The sequence below is a fragment of the Miniopterus natalensis genome, chromosome X (assembly GCF_054644295.1).
Source record: "Miniopterus natalensis isolate mMinNat1 chromosome X, mMinNat1.hap1, whole genome shotgun sequence".
Taxonomy (NCBI): domain Eukaryota; kingdom Metazoa; phylum Chordata; class Mammalia; order Chiroptera; family Miniopteridae; genus Miniopterus; species Miniopterus natalensis.
Genome location: NC_142103.1, coordinates 46,898,520 through 46,918,220, shown reverse-complemented (window position 1 = coordinate 46,918,220; position 19,701 = coordinate 46,898,520).

The window sequence follows — 19,701 nt, the reverse complement described above, 5'->3', positions numbered from 1 at the left end:
AAGCCTTGTTTTACTTTCAGAATTGAGCTCCTGTTTTAGAATCACCCAAAAGACTAAGTTAGTTATGTTGTTTTTAATTTTGCTTTTGTATTCTTGTTGTTAAGCTCTGTGCCTGTTGCTTATTGAACCTGGACATGAGCAGTTTCGGTCCATGTACCTTACCTCTGATTTGAGACACAATATCCAAATAAGGTCCTTGCTGGCGCTGAAGGATAATAGGCCACTGAAATCAAATGTTCTGACTGTTGATTGTTGATTAACAATGCTTTCAGAGCAAGATCTCATTCAAAAGGAGAAAATATCAAAATTTATGACAGAGAACTTAACCAATGCAGAAATAAGGAGGGCATGTGGAAAGCACGCTGACACGCTATGTTGGTCACAAAAGACCTGCAAGAACTCTATTGTTACAACAGAACTCCCTGGTTATAACATCCTCTCACCTTAACTTCCTTTTTCCCTTTGAAAAAAACTTTTTCTTCTTGTTCCATTTTCTTACATGTGTTTCATCATGGTTGCACATATTGAATTACAATCTTCCTTTTCCCAAGTAAATTATTTTTGCTGACAGAATACCTAGCCAACTTTTGTTTATAGTTAACACTGTTTTTTTAGAAGATTTGTTGGACTTAGAAAATTTACAATTGATGAACATAAATGACAAAAATTTTTCTTCTTAATTAGTAAGATTAATAAAATTGACTTGTTAGAATCTACTAAAAAAGACAACACTGGGTTCTGCATATAAGAGTTGTTTGATATTAATAAACAGGATAAACAACATGGAAGAGAGATGATCTGTGTTATTGTAGAGTATGTTTAAGGTAACAGTCAGCCACAAAGTTTTTCATTTTGCCTTTCAAACTTTTTAAATCAAAAAAATATACAAAAGTAAATTGGAATAGAAAGGAATAGAGCCACAGAATCATATGAGAAAGTCCATATCTGGGAATTCATAAAGTCTCTGTTTTAAAAAGATTTTTTGAGTGGATGCAGATGAAACCAAAAGTCCTTATGGTTTTGATTTAATTTAGCTTTAAATTCTTGCTTTAGAAATCATCTCTCTCTCTCACTCATATGTTTGTGTGTGTGTGTGTGTGTGTGTGTGTGTGTGTGTGTGTGTGTATTCCCCGCCCCCCCTAAGAAACCTAGCCTTGGTCTTTCCTGCAGATAATCAGAAACCCACAAGGCAGCAGGAAACAGTAGCCCTGACCTGACTAATGGTTGCACAATCCAAACCTCTGCCAGGATAATGATAACATCTTGACCTAACTTATGTTACAGTTCTGAGCACCAAGGTGAAATGACCCTCTGGCTACTTTCCCCTGAAACTAGATAAAGGAACTCTGGAACAAACTTCAGACCTGCCCTCAAGACCTTAAAAACGATTCATTAACCTTACCTCACCTTCAACCTATCAGCTCCCAACATAACCCTAAACCTTTAACCCACAATATCTTTTGACTTTGCCCTATACAATCTGTAACATACATGCCATCAAGGAGTTTGGGCTTTTGAGCAATAGCTTCTCATTCTCCTAGTGGTACCATTCATAATAAAATAGCCAATATTTCTCCAGTTCAGTTCTCAGTGTTTAGTGTTTGGCTCTGCTAGCACCAAGTAGATGAACTCTTTCAGTTCTATATCAAAAATGGAAACTATGCTGGGACTCAGACCTGAGTGGGCTTCCACCTGTGGTTCAGCAACCCTGAGCCAGTGTCAGTCTAATTTCTATTTGAGCAGCTGCCTTTACTAATTGTTTCAGGGACAGATCTGCAGTGCTCACCACTGACCAAGCATGGTTGACCTACAGCGCTTTCATTTTGCCGTGAGAGAAATTGGGTACTTGCTTTAAGAGATGTCTATGAATGAGTAACTTCGTGGGTAATGAGTCCAGAGATACCTTCTTTATTTATTTTGGTTGGGTCCTTGAGAAACTCATTTAACTTGATTTAGGGCTTCCTGTATTAGATGTATTAGGGGAGGGATCATGAGAGTTTACAATTAGCAAATAAGATTAATTACTGAAACTTTATATGTTATTTGTTGAGTCTGTGTCTCCTTTCAGAGGAAGGGAGTCAATTCCAATCACATTTCAGCAGACCTTGAAGGAGCTGGTTTGAAGGAGGAAGACTGACCTGGTCCAACTCAAAGTAAATGTTTGCCTCATCTTAACCATACTGAGTAGACTTTGTGTTCAGCCTTCACCCCACCTCAGGGATAATACTGAGTCTGAGGCACAGTGAGTTCTTGTTTTTTTGTGACTGACATGTCACTGGCCAGATTTTAGGAGTATGATGTTTAAAAATCTAGTTTTTGAAAGAATCAAGGATAGTAGTTTTGTGTTAAAAATAAGTTTGTAAACTCTAAATAGATATCAAGGGATAAAACTAAGAAAGACTATGAAAATGGTAGAGGGTCTGTGGAATGTAATTGTGAGAAAAGATATTTTCATGGGGAACATTATCTAACTCAGTCTTCTATTGCAGCACTCTGGGGTTCATCTTACAAAACTGGGCCACATTCAGCTATGAAACAACAAAGAGAAAGAAAATGTTCTTCCTTTGCCAGGTAGCATAGCCACAATATAATTTAGGATCAGGTGAACATTGGCCAGAAAATAGATCTTTAAATTACACTACATCATGCAACTTGAGAGAGAGAAAAAAGGATGAAAACTCCTATGTAGAAGCATTTATGCTTTAATATCAGAATAAGCTTGTTCAAAGGAAATGCAAAATTATGATACAAGCAAGCAGTCTGGTGAGACCAGTTCTGCCACAGTCTCCTGAGAATGAGGATGACTAATTCTTACTCCAGCTTAATACCCCTGCTGTTGCTACTCCTCCACCACTTATAGCAGGAGATGGGGCTCTACAGCACCTGGTAACATCCCTTCCTCATACACATGAAGGGGTAGTAAATTTGGTCAGGAGTTTCCTTTAATCCAGGCAGGGTAATTCACATTGAGACAAGGACCAATAAGAGGACTTAATGCCCATGGATAACTGGCAGGGATCATGTAGATGTAAATTCCTTTCAGGATGTCAGACCTTTTAATTGGAAAAATAGTATTCCTGAATGTCCAGTGCTACTTTTATAATGGGGCTTATTAGCTGAACTGAATGCCAAAATAACCTTTGCACTTGGCTGTCTGGACATGAACGTAACTCTGGATGAAGCTTGTACCTTGCAAGCAGCTTCACTGATGTAGCCAAGAAAGAAATTCTAGCTGAAATCCTTATTGAGTTGCTAAAAGAAATAACTCCAGAAATATGGACAAAGGGCTGAACTGAAAAGGCAAAAACCAGCACCCCAATCCAAAAACAATTATAAGCAAGAGAAACTGTCCCCCATCTAAAATACCCTATAAAAGAATAAGATAAAAGCAGAATCCAAACATTGGTGTCAGCATCCTTAAAGTAATAGCTTATTTGGCTTTGTCAATCACCACATAATTCTCCTTCCTACCTTACTGATGCAGAAACCAGGCACTAATGAATACTGGTCTGTCCAGGACTTGTGGGCCATTCACCAAATGGTGAAAGACATCCATCCAGTGGTCCCTAATCACTTACACTCTGCTGGCCACCTTGTCTGGGGAATTCTGTTGGTTTACTGTGATGAATTTAAAAGATGTCTCTTTTGCATACCCCTCTGAACCTTGAGTCTCAGGAACTGCTAGTATTTGAATGGGAGGAACCAGACTCTAAGCTTAAACAAAAATACCGCCACACTTGGGTTCTCCCCCAGGGGTCTAAATACTTTCCTACTCAATTTGGAGAGGCTATAGCCAGAGATTTAAGAAAACTTTAGCTGGATAATCGAACACTGGTCCAATATGTTGATAGCATTGTCCTTGCCAGTCTCAGCAAATAATCTTCTGGCAAAAATATCATTCTAACCTTAAAATTTCCTGGCTAAATGGAGATATAGTATTTTCCAAAAGAAAGTTGAAATATCCAAGCTCTCTCTGAAATATCTGAAATTTCAATGATCTCCAAGACAAAGAAACTTGCTCCCAGACAAGAGGGAAGACCTAGATAGGATGGCAGTGTTCACTATCCATGGACAGCTAATGGGATTATGAGAAATGGTTGGCTTTTGTTGCATCTGGATTTCCAAATTTGGCTTGTCTTCAGAACTACTATATAAGGCACAAAAATTAACAGATCAAGATCCTTTGATTTGGCCTGGGAAATGCCAAAAAGCCTTCCAGACTATTCAGGAAAAATTACTGATGACCCCAGCCCTAGGCTTGCCATATTTAAGAAAACTGTTTGATTTGTTTGTACATAAAAGACAAGGAATAGGACTTGGGGAGAGTTTTGACCCAGAATCTAAGAAATATTAATAGGCCAGTTACCTTCTCACAACACCTGGACATAGTGACTATGGGATGGCCAGTTTGCTTGAGGGCTATGACTGCTTCCTCTGACCTTCTAAAGGAAGCTGAGAAGTTCACCTTGGGACACCCTACCACAGTACATACTTTATAGTGTGTGTGTAAGATACTGGCTGACCTTTGGTAGACTGGGACAATACCAAGCCATCTTTTTAGACAATCTTAATTTTATTTGCAAGAGTATCTCTACTCTAAACCTAGCCTCCCTGCTTCCCTCTGATCCAGCAAGACCCAAACATGGTTGCATTCAAATAATCTAACAAGTTTCTTCTAGCCAATCAGACCTGACTGACTTGCTAAAGAATCCTGATTTTGAGACGTTTATCAATGGAAGCAGTTTCACGGACACTGGATACCAGAAAGCAGGATATGCTGTGGTGATGCTCTAGGAAACTTTGGAAGCTAAGTCCTTACCAACAGGTACTTTAGCCCAGAAGGCTGAATTATTGGCCCTGACCAGAGCCTTACACTTGGATATAGGTAAGAGTCAACATCTACATGTATTTCAAATGTGCATTTATGGTAGTACATGCCCATGGAGCTATTTGGAAAGAAGATGACTTTTAACACCAGGAGGAAAAAAAAAAACATGTTCAGGAGCTATTAAGTCTCCTAAAGGCAGTTATGGAACCTAAGTAAGTTCCCATAATACCATGCACAGGTCATCAGAAGACTGAGGGCTTAATCTCCCAGGGAAATAAAAAAGCAGATCAAGCTGCCAAGCAGTTGGACTGAAGTAAAGTCCCAGTATTCCTGATAGCAGGCTTTATTCTTCACATTGACTTAAAGCTGACTCAGCTTGAATATTCCTCAAATGACTTAGGAAAAAAAAAAGAATGAAGCTGTTCTACTCACCAGAAAGATAGATGCATTCAGATTCCATAACAAGTGAAGGACGAAATAGTTCCATCCACCAGAAAACCCATTATAGATAGGAATACCACGGTCCAGTGGATGCAGAAATGTATTACTGGGCCAGATTTGCAAAGAACTCTTCAAAAGATAACTCAGAAATACTAAAACAGGATATCGCCCATAAGTCAAAGGGTTCCAAAGCTGAAGATTAGGCCCTGGAGAGGACTGGCAAATTGACTTCAAATGATGCCCAAAACAACTGAAAATTATCAATATCTGCTAGTCTTTGTAGATACTTTCACAGGATGGGTGGAACCATTACATTGCAGATCAGAGAAGATCTCAGAAGTAATAAAAGCCTTATTAAAAAATTATTCCTAGGTTTTGACTACCCTCCTCTATTAAAAATAACATTGGGAGTACCGTTATTGCCCATAGACCCAGGAAATTTCTAAACTTCTAGTAATACAATAAAAACTTAACACTTCCTGGGGGCCACCATCTACTGGAAAAACAGAGAAGATGAACCACACATTAAAGATAATCACTGCTAAACTTTACCAAGAGACTAACCTAAAATAAGATTGTTGCAGAAAAGACTCAGGCCGTACACCAGAGGAGGCAAAAGGATACCTTTATTTAATGCATGTGGTCCCAGAGGAGGCAGTCTCCAAATTCCGGGCCCCGAACAAAGGGCTTGGGTCAGCTTTATAGGGTCGTAGGTCGGGCCTGCTTTTGGCATGAAAATAGTGGGTGGGGTTACAGAGGTTAGATAAGGTCACATATACATTCAGGCAGGTAATCTGATACCTGAAATGGGGAATCTTCCTAAAATGGCGGTGGTTCCTACCTCATTTCTCCCCTCTGATGTTATTTGTTGCTACAGCAATTATTGCATCATGATACATGTCCCTATCCTCCGGGTCTTCAGTTTCCCGGAGTCTACGATAATGGACCTGCTGAAGGGCTAGAATTTTGGCAGTGGCCCTTCTCGTAACAGTGGTTTCTAGGGTCCGGATGGCTATTCTAATTACGTATGGCCCGATAGATATGCCTATTAGGACGATAAGAACGGGCCCGATTAACAGAACGAGCCACCGGACCCAGGCCTGAGTGTTTAGGCCCCAATTCCAGTTACTAGCCTCCCCTCTGCCTTTCTGTATGTTTTCTTTGGAAATTTGTGAGGTTAACCCCCTTGTAGGTTATTTCCTGTTGTTTTAGTCTCCGGGTTACCTCCTTAATTGCATTCCTTTTTGCTTCCTAAAATTTCTCATGATTCATGTTACTTAATGGCCATGTTAGGTCCCAACATACCTACTGCCCCGGTGGTCCATATCCTTGGCACTTCCGAGCCTGGTAACCCCTAGTTCCCTGCATAACCCCTGTCCAGTAGACCTTATTATTCCAGGTACACTGAGCCTTGTTAGGTTTTACACAGTCTGGTGGCATGTCAGTACTATAGGAAAAGGGGCTTCCTTCAACTACATACCACACTATACCCGAGAGTCTTATTCTCTCTCTCGGGGCTCTGCACTGGCACCGGAGAACTGTGATAACGGCAGGGGCACTTATAGGAAGCAAACTATATATCCACACAAACAAGCAAAACTGAGGTATAGTCCCCCAAGGGCTATCTGCCCCCACAGGTTCTAGTCCTGAGGTGCCATCGCCACCAGAACTACTCTGAAGATTGTGTCAAGGAGCCCGGCAGCTGCGAGGTACTATTCTGGACAACGATCCATTCATGGGTCGGTACTTTCCTTAGCTTCAAGGAGGGTAGTCGCAGCTGGGGCCGGTCCTCAGGTTGTCCGTTGACCTCATGATCGGCTGCCCTCTTGACTCGGGTGTGATGGACCCAGGGCTCTGCTCCTGCAATCTTAAGGGCAGTAGGGGTTGTTAATATGACTAAGTGGGATCCTGTCCAAGCCGACTGGAGTGGTTCCTTCCTCCAGTCCTTAACCCACACGTAATCTCCTGGCTTAAAAGGGTGTGCTGGCCCCCCTCTAGGGACTGGGTCTGGGCTTAGTCTGGCTTTGTGTACCTGTTCTAGTGTCTTCCCCAGTTTCTGGAGATACGTAGTCTGATTGGCTTCCCTGATTACTCGTAGTTCTCCCCTCAGGATGGGCAATATTGCTGGTGGTCGCCCATACACGAGCTCAAAGGGTGTGTAGCCCATGGGGTTAGGAGCGTTTCGAACCCTGAGCAAAGCTAAGGGGAGTAAATCAGGCCATGGCAGGTTAGTCTCTTAATAGAATTTTGCTAGTGTCTCCTTCAGAGTTTGATTCATCCACTCCACCTTCCCTGAGCTTTGAGGTCTGTACGCCGTGTGTAGCCTCCAGGTTATTCTTAGTTGCCTTGCTAGCTCCTGGATGACTTTGGCGACAAAGGCTGGCCCATTATTGCTGCCGATGGAGGTCGGCAGTCCAAAGCGGGGAATTATTTCTCTTAAAAGGGCTTTTACTACCTCTCGGCTTTTCTCAGTCTGGGTGGGGAAAGCCTCTACCCACCCTGAAAAGGTGCAGACAAGGACTAGCAAGTACTTGTAACCCCAGCTTGGCTTTATTTCTGTGAAGTCGACCTGCAAGTCCTCAAAGGGCTGCTGTCCCCTGTGTTGAATGCCGAAGGTCCTTTGTGGACGTGGAGCAGCGTAGTTCCGCACGCAGGTTGTACACCGGGCCACAGTTGTAGCGCATATGCTGGCCAGGTTGGGGAAGTAGTGATACTTCTTTAGCAAGGCCTCCAGGGACGTTTTCCCTAGATGAGTCAGGGTGTGGCATTGCCTCACTAGATTGCTCACCTGGGTCTGGGGCACATACGGCTGCCCATCCGGCAGTTCCCAGATGCCAGTCGTAGTCTGAGTACACCCCGTTTGGATCGCCCACTTTTGTTCCTCAGAAGTACAGTCCGATTGTGTAGGGCTGAGATCTAACACGGCTCCTTCTAGAGCTGGAGCGGCGGCTGGGGTGTACTTGCACCCTGGGCTGCTTCCTTAGCTGCTTGATCTGCCCACCAGTTTCCTTCTGCTATTTCTATTCCTTCTCTCTGGTGCCCTCGGCAATGGATTACTGCCACCTTAGCCGGAGCCAGCACTGCCTCTAGTGGCCTAAGTACTTCAGCCCTATTTTTAATGTCCTTCCCCTTGGCAGTAAGTAGTCCTCTCTCCCGGTAGGTGGTGCCATGGATATGTACAGTGGCGAAGGCATACCGGGAATCTGGGTATATATTGACCTTCTTCCCTTCTGACAACTCTAGGGCCCTGATTAATGCCCACAGTTCTGCCCTCTGCCCCAACCACCCGGCTGGTAGGGGTTTTGCCTCTAGTGTTTCTTTCTACTTTCTCGTAGAGGCTGTACTCCTCTCCCCTGGGAATGAGGACTGCCATCACAGACTGTACCCCGACCTGTAAGTGGGCTTCCCCCAATGGTTGAAAGGAGATCTGGGCCCCTAGTTTGGCCAGCAAGTCCCATCCCAGGAATGGGACTGGACACTCTGGGAGGTACAGGAATTCATGTCTTACTTGATGGCCCCCTAATTCTACTGTTCGGGCTTGGCAGAACCTCTTCGGGCCACTCGATAGTCCGGTTGCCCCTACAACGGAGATCTCACTCCCCGACAGCGGGGCTATGGCAGTGGTTACCACGGAGTGCTCAGCTCCTGTGTCTACCATGAAAGGGAGAGTTTGGCCCCCCACAGTTAACTTGACCATGGGCTAGTGGGGGCCAAGATTCAAGGAGCCGGGTCTGTCCTAGTCTGAGTCCATGCCCGCCAGGCTGAGGACAGTTGGGGCGGGAGCCTTAGGCTGAGGAGCGCCCTGGATCTGCCTCTTCTTCTTCCTGTTGGGGCACTCCCTTTTCCAGTGGCCCCTCTCCTTGCAATAAGCACACTGATCAGCTTCTACCTGGCGGTGCCCGACCCTTTCTTTAGTCGGGGGTCCTCTCGGAGGCGGTGCAGGTCGTCCTAGGGCTGCCGCCAGGAGTGCTGCTTTCTTCTCCATTCTCTTTCTGGCCTCCCTTTCAGCCGCTTCCTCCCGGTTGTTGTAGACCTTATTGGCGATTTCTATGAGCTGACTAATGTTCACTCCTGCAAAACCTTCGAGCTTCTGAAGCTTCTTCCTGATATCCGAGGAGGACTGGGAGACGAATGCCGTATTTACCATCCTTTGATTGTCTGGCCCCTCAGGGTCAAATGATGTATAAATTCGGTATGGCTCACACAGTCTCTCGTAGAAATCTCCCAGGCATTCATCTGGTCATTGGATTACATTGGTGACTTTATACATATTGGTGGGCCTTCTGGCTCCTGCTCGGACACCACAGAGGAGGGCTTCTCGCTCTGTAGTGCAGCCCTGCCCTCTTCGGTGTGGTGGTCCCATTCTGGCTGGATTTCAGGCGCAGCAGTTCTGGCCCACTGTGCCGGGTCTAGTGTCCTCACTGGTGCCGTGGTTTCTAGGTGTTGGAGGGCTCCCTGGAGTATACGCTGGCGCTCCTCTGTATTGAATAGGGTGAGGAGTAGCTGACCGCAGTCATACTACGTGGGCTGGTGAGTTTGCATAATCAACTCCATAGGGTCAATTAAGGCCTGCGGTTTTTCAGAGTACAAGGGAGTGTGATGTTTCCAGTTGAGGAGATCTGTAGTAGTGAAAGGCTGATAGTAGACTATCGTATGCCCCGGTAGCTCTGTCCCATTGGGCCCGACTTGAGGGGGCCCTTGGGTCTCCCTTAAGGGTAGCTGTAAGGCCTGCTTGGGATGGCGTCTGGTTGGCATTGGTGAGGCTGGGACTGTTTCTGCCTGACACTGTGGTGAAGCTGATGGTGGGGGGGTGTTTCTAGCTCTTGGGCCTTTGGTTCCGGAGCGTTCAGTTACGGGCCTCTGGGCTCTGGGGCATAAGGCAGGGATGTGCTAAATGGCAGCTCTTCCTCTGAGTCACTCTTGTAGATTGGCGGGTGCTGGCCTTCCTTAGGGAGGGCCACTAGTATTCAGGAAACCTTCTTTTTGGCCCTGGGAACCCCGACGGTTTGGGGCATGTTTCTGGCACTGGCGAAGCCAACTCGGTAGCTTCTGGGCTAGTTCCTGCCACCTGTCTGTGTATATGCATTGGTCAGGATGTCTTGGCTTCCTTGTAACTACTAGGTGTGCTGCCCGGACGATCCCCAGATTTAGAGTTCCCTCAGGGGGCCAGCCTACCCCGAATGATGGCCACTCAACCGAGCAGAAAATGTCGAGCTGATCCAGCATCATCAAGGGGTCCTGTCCCCTCGATGCATACAGCCTAATACCGTTGACGAGGTGCCCCCCATAGCCCTTCCTTTCCACGTCGGTGCAGACAAACAAGGGAGGGGGTATTCAGTTAGGCAGCCTGGCCGCTCCCCTCATGGGGATTTAGGTGCCTCTTCACTTTGGCACGTCAGTATAAACCCTTGACCTGGATCAGACTCACAAGGAGGGACGGGGTCCCCCAGAGTCTGACGCTGCCCTGAGCCATATGAGGTGCACCATGGAACTGCAGGTTGGGGCCCACTCAGACTCCGTAGGCTAGCGCCTGTGGAGCCACACAGACATTCACTCACTCACACTCACACTCACACTCCACTCAACCGAGTTTAGACATTCCCGCCCCATAGGATGTCCCTGACTGTGACCAAAGGGGCCAAGAGAGGTGATCAATCTCTCCTTCCACCCATAGGGTGGGCCTGATCTCTGGCTCCTGGTCCCCAGGACACTCACTGGTTCCAAAGAGATCTTGTCCCGTGTCCAGATCCGTTAATCCTCCCCCCGCAGCCCAGGTGGGAGGACTCCGCGAGTGTCCGAGTGTCCGTTCAGGGAGCTCCAGACCGGCCGGGACCGGAAAAGACAGGGGCGGGTGCTTCCCTCCCGCCTCTGAGCTCCACAGTCCCCCCGTGGATGCCTCACCGGTGGCAAAGCGCCTGCACTCGTGAGTCATTTCTCAGTCAGGAAACCAAAATGTAGCAGAAAAGACTCAGGCCGTACACCAGAGGAGGCAAAAGGATACCTTTAAAGGATACCTTTATTTAACGCATGCGGTCCCAGAGGCGGCAGTCTCCAAATTCTGGGCCCCGAACAAAGAGCTTGGGTCAGATTTATAGGGTGGTAGGTCGGGCCTGCTTTTGGCACGAAAATAGTGAGTGGGGTTACAGAGATTAGATAAGTTTAGATATACATTCAGGCAGGTAATCTGATACCTGAAATGGGGAATCTTCCTAAAATGGCGGTAGTTCCTACCTCAAGATAAGATATTACCTATTGTCCTGCTTAGAATTAGAGTAGTCCCCAGAAGCAGGATTCAATTGAGTTCTTATGAAATATTATATGGTAGGTCCTTCTTATGTCTTAGAGAAAATCTTAAGATGATGATGATTTAAAGATTAAAGAATTAGATACTATAAATTATGTGCAATTCTTGGGATTAACTTTAACTGCTATTCTTGTTTGAGTCTAACAGGATGAAGTACCCCACAGATGTCTTGTTTTACCATTTCAACCCCAGAGAGAAGATACTTTTAAAATAATGGCGGGTTGGAAGAGATCAACCAAAGAACTATAGCATATATGCATTGCCCATGAACAGAGACAATAGGGTGGTGAAGGTCTGGGGTGAAGTGGGAACCTAGTGGTGGGGAGCAGAAGGAAAAAAGGGGAGACATTTGTAAAACTCTCAACAATAAAATGGATAAAGAAACATCTTGATGACCAACTTGCACCTAAGAGGTGAGACTTTATCAGATTTTATTCACCACTTATTCTTCTGTTAAATGAGAAGGAGTCAAGCCCCAGTTTCACCTTTTTCAAGATAAGCCAGCTCCAGATTTATAATCTCTCACCCAAGCAATGATATCATAAGAAACCACAGCTCAACTGCCTGAGTATTTTCATGAGCCCATCTCAGACTGTAGGATACTCTTTAGAAGGAAAACATCTGAAAATCTGAACTAGACCTCACCAAAAATAAATACCCTCACGTTGATATCTGAGTTAATTATTTGTTTCTTAATCTCTAACTTTCTCTTGTTTTAATTTCCACCTGTTACAAGTAATGCCTTCCTGTCCTGAGCTGCCACCTACACAGAAATACATAACTGTCAGAAACCAGCCTGAAAGATGAACAAACCTGAGTTCGAGTGGTGGGAATGAAAGAGACAAAGTTATGGGATCAGGAGGACTGCCCTCTAATGAGGAACAGACCCAAATGGCTTCAATGCCTTTATAATATAGTAAGTAACAAACAAGTGATAATGCAGTGAGGGTGATACAAACTAGTTCCTTCAAAGCTGCATAAACACTCTTTCAGCATAAACACCCTGCCTCCTGCATGAGCTCAGACCTTGGTAATTTCTTTATCTCAGCTCCTCATGGGAACTTGTGGGGAGGGTCGAGTCCTTGACTCCAGACCCTCAGGCTACATGGACCATATCCAGACACGTCACCGGCTCCCAACACATAACCAATCTGTTGACTTGATCTATGGACTACTGTGTATGTTTATTGCCGAAACGATACCTTGGATTATACACCCATTCAATATCTCAGACTGGGAATGATGGATGGAGAAAGTCACCAAAGAAAAGTTGGGATTGTTCTCCCCCACTCTACATTCAGGGGAACATGTGCCTTAATCGGACAACATATCCCCACTTATGAGGCCAGTATTACTAATCTGTTAACCAGTGAGTACAGCCATAGGCCAGGTTGATAACCTTTCTTGTATGGCTGCATTCATCTACTGGCACTCTTCTCTTCTCAGCCACCAGGGAACACCTATATTAGTTTTGTTTCTTTATGGTATTGGGATTGTAATTGGATGTTGCTGACTTTACAATTGCTGTCTGAGGGCAGGTAAAACTATCAACCTGATAATGACTGAAGATGTGGACCCTCAGCCTGGGAACCAAGAATATTTCCAATTATGTGTAAAACCACTTCATTCCTCTAACACCAAACTCTGTTTCTTCTCAGCAGGAAGCAGTTAAGCAGTAGTTGCTCCTTCTTCCTCATGATTGAGGAATGATCAAAAGAAAAGGAGGAATTAAAAATGAGAGTTCTTATGACTTTGATTAAATTTAGCCTTAAATCCTGGCTTTATAAATTCTCTCTCTCTCTCTCTCTCTCTCTCTCTCTCTCTCTCTCTCTCTCTCTCTCTCTCTCTCTCTCTCTCTCCTTTGTCTCTCTGTCTCTCCCTCAGAGACCTAGATTTTCCCCCAATAATCAGCAGGCCCTGAGGCAGCAGCAGAAGAGAGTACCTCAGATATGACTAATCACAGTGTCAGGACCACTGGCAGGGTACAGATAACATCTTGATCTAGGTTATGTTTCAATTCCTAAACCCTAAGGTGGAACAATCCTTTTACTATTTTCCCATGAGTCAGTCACTTCAGACCAAACATCTAGCAGGACCCCAAACCCATACCCCACGGTGTCTTGTGATTTTGCCGTATATAATCTGTAACCTACCTGCCATTGGAAGTTTTGGTTTCTGAGTGTTAGCTTCCCGTTCTCCTGGATGTCGCCATTTATCAACAAAACAGCAAATATCTCTTCACTTAAATACTTGGTGTTTAGTGTTTGGCTCTGCTAGGGCTGGGTGAATGAACTTTTTCAGTTCTATAACACAGACAAAAAATGAGAACTATCTGCAATTAGTACTTCAATACTCAGAAAGGATACCAAATAATTTAATGTGGACCATCTTGAAACCTAATTTGAAGTGGAACACAGAGATAAAGAAGAAAGAGAGAATCTGCAGTTTAAAGAGGTTCCAGTCTAGTCATGACTAAGGGTCTCAACAATATCCTAGTCTAGTCATCACTACTAAAGGTTTCAACAATATCTTAGTGAGAAACATATGACATTATACACCAGAGGTCCATTCTCGTTATGGTTTCAGATTAGTGGTGGTTTTCTATTTGGTAAATCATCTACAATTAACTAACAGTGTGAGTTTATTTTTTCTGTTTTTACAAATGTAACATTAAATTAGGTTACAAAAACATTGTCTTTGAAATCTTAAGAATTTTTATTATAAGAGACAATACTACATAGCAGTTTCTATCAGTAGTAATATGAAAGCTTTATTCCTAACACTCAAGACATCCCTCACTACCCACTTTATTTTTCCCGTTGAGACTACCTACAGTGATTTCAATTAACTTTCTTCTCTTTTATTGAGAACTTATTTACTTATTCACTCATTCATTCTTTTATTTATTTATTTCTATTTATTATTTATTTATTTATTTTAAATATGTCTTTTTTATTGATTTTGGAGAGAGGAAGTGAGAGGGAGAGAGAGCAATAGAAACATCAGTGATGAGAGAATCATTAATCTGCTGCCTCCTGCACTCCCCCTACAGGGGACTGAGTCCACAACCTGGTCATGTGCCCTGAATGGTAATCGAACCTTGACCTCCTGGATCATAGGTTGATGCTCAACCACTGAGCCACATTGGCCAGGCTCATTTTATTTATTCAACTCATGTGCAATGAATGAATACCATGTGACAGGCACTGTACTGACAAAGAAAATAAAATGAGATTTTACAGCATAAAAACAACAAGTAAAAAAAAAGGCTGAAAAAGGAAGAACTTTATGTGTACGAAAAACTGAAAGACCAGTGTGACTGGAGCATAATGAATGAAGAGAAAACTGGGGTTAATAAGTGTTTCACAAAATAGATATATGTGTACCTTTCAGTCAGAAACCTGAAATTCTGATCTAGAGTATATTGTAGTTCATATATCTCTAAACTGTCTTTCAAAAAAATAAAAAAAGACAGTAAGTGGGTTTTTTTTGTTTGTTTGTTTGTTTTTTTAAACCAGAGGCAGTAAATGGGACTGGGCAAAATGGGTGAATGAGAGAAAAAATTATAATCATCCAGTTATAAAATAAATGTACAGCATAGTAACTATAGTAAATAGTATCATATTGCATATTTGAAAATTTCTAATAGAGTATATCTTAAAAGTCTTCATCACAAGGGGAAAATTTTTCTTTGTAACTATAAGAAAAAGGTAATGGGGATGAAGATTTTTTCCCTCAAGTATGGTAAGCATGAATTCATCCAGCTTTACATCTGTAATATTCACTACATTATGAATTGCTACTTCTGGAGCTTACTTTTTCTGTGCATTGCAATTGCCTATCTTTAAAATATATCCTCACAACAAATTTTCTGGAGTCTTTTAACATTTTGACTCCTTGATGTTTGGATTGCTAAGGGAAAAATCAAGCTACAATTAATTTTAGAGAATCTCACAGCAAAATCTTGTTAAACTAAAAATCTTTAACTTTTACAACTGCAGTGTTTTTTAAGTAAGGTTTCATTGAGCCAAAATGCTAGCCTAAAAAGAAGACTGCATTTGGGGCATGGAATCTACACTAGCAGCATGGCAAAGTAAAAAAGACAGCATGTCCACTGTTCCAGTTTTGCAAGAGTTTTATACATCAGGTAGGGGGAAGAGTGAAGCGGTAATCTGAAGTAATTTAGTTAGCTTTATGCAAGGGGTGGGAGAAAGTGAATGGGGCCAGCTCTGAGATAGGTGTAGAGTCCACATAAAGAAATGTTTACTCCTACTGATTGGTTCTGGGCAGTAGTCTAGAAAGGCCATGTGTAAACAACAAAGAGAAGCTTCTGGTGTTAGATAGTGCCTGGCTAAAATCATATGAGGAAACAGTCTCTTGGAAATTAATCCAGAATTCTAACAAGCAAAACAAACATTTGAGAAATCTTTTGTTAGCTGGTCAACAGCCATAAGCAGACTAACAGTTCAGTCTCTTTTCCTCACTTACCAGCCCCTCTAATTTAATAATTAATTATTAAATTTATTAGGGTGACATTGATTAACAAGATTATGTAGGTTTCAAGTGTATATTTCTATGATATATCATCTGTATATTGCATTGTGTGTCCACCACCTAAAGTCAAATAATCTTCTATCACAATATATTTCACCCCCTTTACTACTCCCACTTCCCTTTCTTTTGGTAACCACTAAAGGCCACAAAATTTTTCTTATCAACCCTTAGTTGGCAAAAGAAATAAAACTTGAGAAGCTCTCTGATTTTACTGTTTCAGTGAAGATAATTTGAAAAATTAGGCCTTGTATCCCTATTTTTACTTACCATTTTGGGAAGTTTATTACTGAATAATGTTTTGGTTCCTTAACATTATGTCAATTACAGAGGCATTTAAATATTTCAAATGATCTATAAGAAGTCAAATAATTTAATCTGTGTTACTGAAATAATATTTATTAAGGTTTTAAATGGACTCTTCTCACTTAGTTCTTAATCATTTCTGCTTAAAGTTTGTTTAGACTGTCTCATAATTTTTCTGCCATAACACTGCCTGTGTTGATGCTTATTAGCATTGACAGAAGCTCTTAAAATACGCAGATGCCTGTAGGATAGTTATGGACAGCCTGGATACTGCAAGCTTAGAATTTTGTGTCTGTGTGAGAAATGTTGCTTTTTTTTCTGCTTTTAGCTTAATGTGTACTCCAAACTCTTCTGGTTTTATACTTCTCCTTCTCCTCTATCTCTTGCATAATCAATCATCATGGTTTTTCAGATCTAAGAAGTTTCAAAAAAATGAGACTTTCAACACTAAAACTAGGAGGGTCCCAGACAAACCTATGCTCACATTACTGTTATTCTCACCTTGTCACTTTATTTAAGTGAATGCTTCTCGTAGAGTTTGAAGATTTGGCAGTACAACCCTTAATAACTTCAGAGGCTACTTATTCATGAGATTCAACCTGGCACCTGAATATGAAGGATTTCTTCTCTGGGATAGTCTCTGAGCCCACTGAAAAGAAGAAAAGACACAGCCTCTAAGGATCAGAGAAAGTGGTGACTTGATTCAGTCAAAAATCCATGAAGGGAAGATTCAAGTTGGTGGTGGACTGAGTAGAAGCTACACTGATACTCTCCTGGGACCAATCTGGATTTACAACTAAAACATGGAAAAACCTTCCGGAAAACCAACTAAAGACTAGATGGAGAGCACCCTCATAACCAAGGAGGGAGGGTATGGAGAGTGGTTGGAGATTCGGAGGTGCCAGAGGACTGGCTGGACACCCACAGGCAGCAGCTGAAGGTCTGGAGGGATATCTCAGCTGTGGGGGGTTCCCACTGAGGACTCTGGGGCCTAAACCCCAGGCTGGGCTTCCCAGCCAACAGCACCAGAACTAAGAAAGGTGCCTACATAACATCTGGCTGTGAAAAGCAGCCGGGTTTCTGTTGGCTAAGGAGAGAGGGCTGGAAATGCAGGCACCCTCTTAAAGAAGTAACGCACAAAGTTTCTTGGGCAGCCATTCACCTTGGGCTCCAGCAGAGGGAAGGCAGAGTGGAATAGAGATTACGTGAGGAGAATCTAGGGTTGTGGGCTCTGGAGATAGAGCTCAGAGAGCACCCCTCTGGATTCCTGTGCAGAGTCATTCTGCCATACTGGAGAGGCAGACATTTAGCTTCCAAGCAGTTTTTGCCTGAGGGAGAAGCAATTGTGCAACCTGCGGGAAAATCTCTCACCTTACCCTAAGGAGTTTCTACAGCCTGAGGCTCATTAAGAGTATCAGATTAATCAGCCTGCAGGCAGCGGCAGACCTCAGAGTGTTTTGAGTCTTTGCCTGATCTGCTTCTGGACCCAGGCATTGGAAAAGCAGACCTCGGTGTGCATCTTGGTCCAGTCCAAACACATCCAGCCACAACAAAGGAGACCTCAAGTCTAGGGTTGTTGAAAGCTCCAAACAGGGTACTCAGGGCCAGTCACAAACTGTGTCTGACATTGGCCTGCACCAGAGACCCTCCAAAAAGACTGTGAGTCTTAGCAGATGCACCTAATACATAGAAGCAAACCCTAATAGGCAGTCAAAATGGGGAGACAAAAAACAAGCCCCAAAAGAAAGAACAAGAGAAGTCTCCAGAGTAAAACCTAAATGAAATGGAGATAAGTAATCTATCAGATATAGAGCTCAGAATACTGATTGTAAGGATGCTCAACAACAAGAAAAAAGATATGGAAACTATGAAGGAAATTAAGAATGACATATCAGAAATAAACACTACATTGGAAGGGACAGACAGCAGATCACAGGAAGCTGAGGATCAGATCAGCAAAATAGAAGACACTGTAGAAAAAATCAGGCAATCAGAGATTCAAAAAGAAAAATCAATTTAAAAACAAGAGGACAGTTTAAGGGAGCTGTGGGACAATAAGAAGTGTAACAGTATTCACATTACAGGAGTACCAGAAGAGGTAAAAAGGAAGCAAGGGTTAGAGAACCTGTTTGAGGAAATAATGGCAGAAAACATCCCTAACCTGGTCAAGTAAAAAGCCACACAAGTTCAGGAGGCATAGAGAGTCCCAAGCAAGAAGAACCCAAAGACGCCCATGCCCAGACACATCATAATTAAAATGCCAAACATTCAAGACAAAGAGAGAATCTTAAAGGCAGCTAGAGAAAAACAATCTGTTACTTACAAAGGAGCTCCCACAAGGCTGTCAGCTGACTTCTCATCAGAAACTCTACAAGCCAGAAAGGAATGGCATGAAGTATTCAAGGTAATGCAAAACAAGGATCTGACACCAAGAGTGAGATCAGGGAATGCCCATCTGTATTCCTGTGTTGAGTGATTCCCCCAGACTGTGGAGAACATCTTTCTCAGGCAGACAATTTTTGACTTTTGCCTGAGAGGTGAAGTAATTTCCCCACCCTGCTGCAAAGCCACTCGCCCTGCCCAGTGGAGCTTCTAAGCCTGAGGCTCATTAAGAGAATCAGATTAATCAGCCTGCAGGGAGAGGCAGACCTCAGAGTGCTTTGAGTCTTTGCCTGATCTGCTTCAGAACCTGGGGCTTGGAAAAGCAGACTTTGGTGTGCGTCTTGGCCCTGTCCAAATGCACCCAGCCCCAGCCAAAGAGACCTCAAGCCTAAGGTTGTTGACAGCTCCAAATAAGGTACTCAGGGCCAATCACAAAACTGTGTCTGACATTGGCTTGTACCAGAGACCCTCCAAAAAGACTGAGAGTACCCGTAGATCTACCTAATACATATAAACAAACCTAAAAAGAGAGCCAAAATGGAGAGACCAAAAAACAAGTCCCAAATGAAAGGACAAGAAAAGTCTCCAGAAAAAGAACTAAATGAAATGGAGATAAGCAATCTATCAGATATAGAGTTCAGAATACTGATTGTAATCATGCTCAACAGCATGAAAAAAGATATGGAAACTATGAACAAAATTAAGAATGATATACCTGAAATAAAGACTACATTGGAAGGAATATACAGCAGATTAGAGGAAGTTGAGGATAGGATAAGCAAATTAGAAGACAGAGTAGAAAAAATCACTCCATCAGAGATCCAAAAAGAAAAAAACAATTATAAACCAGGAGGATAGTCCAAGGGATATGTGGAACAACATGCAACAC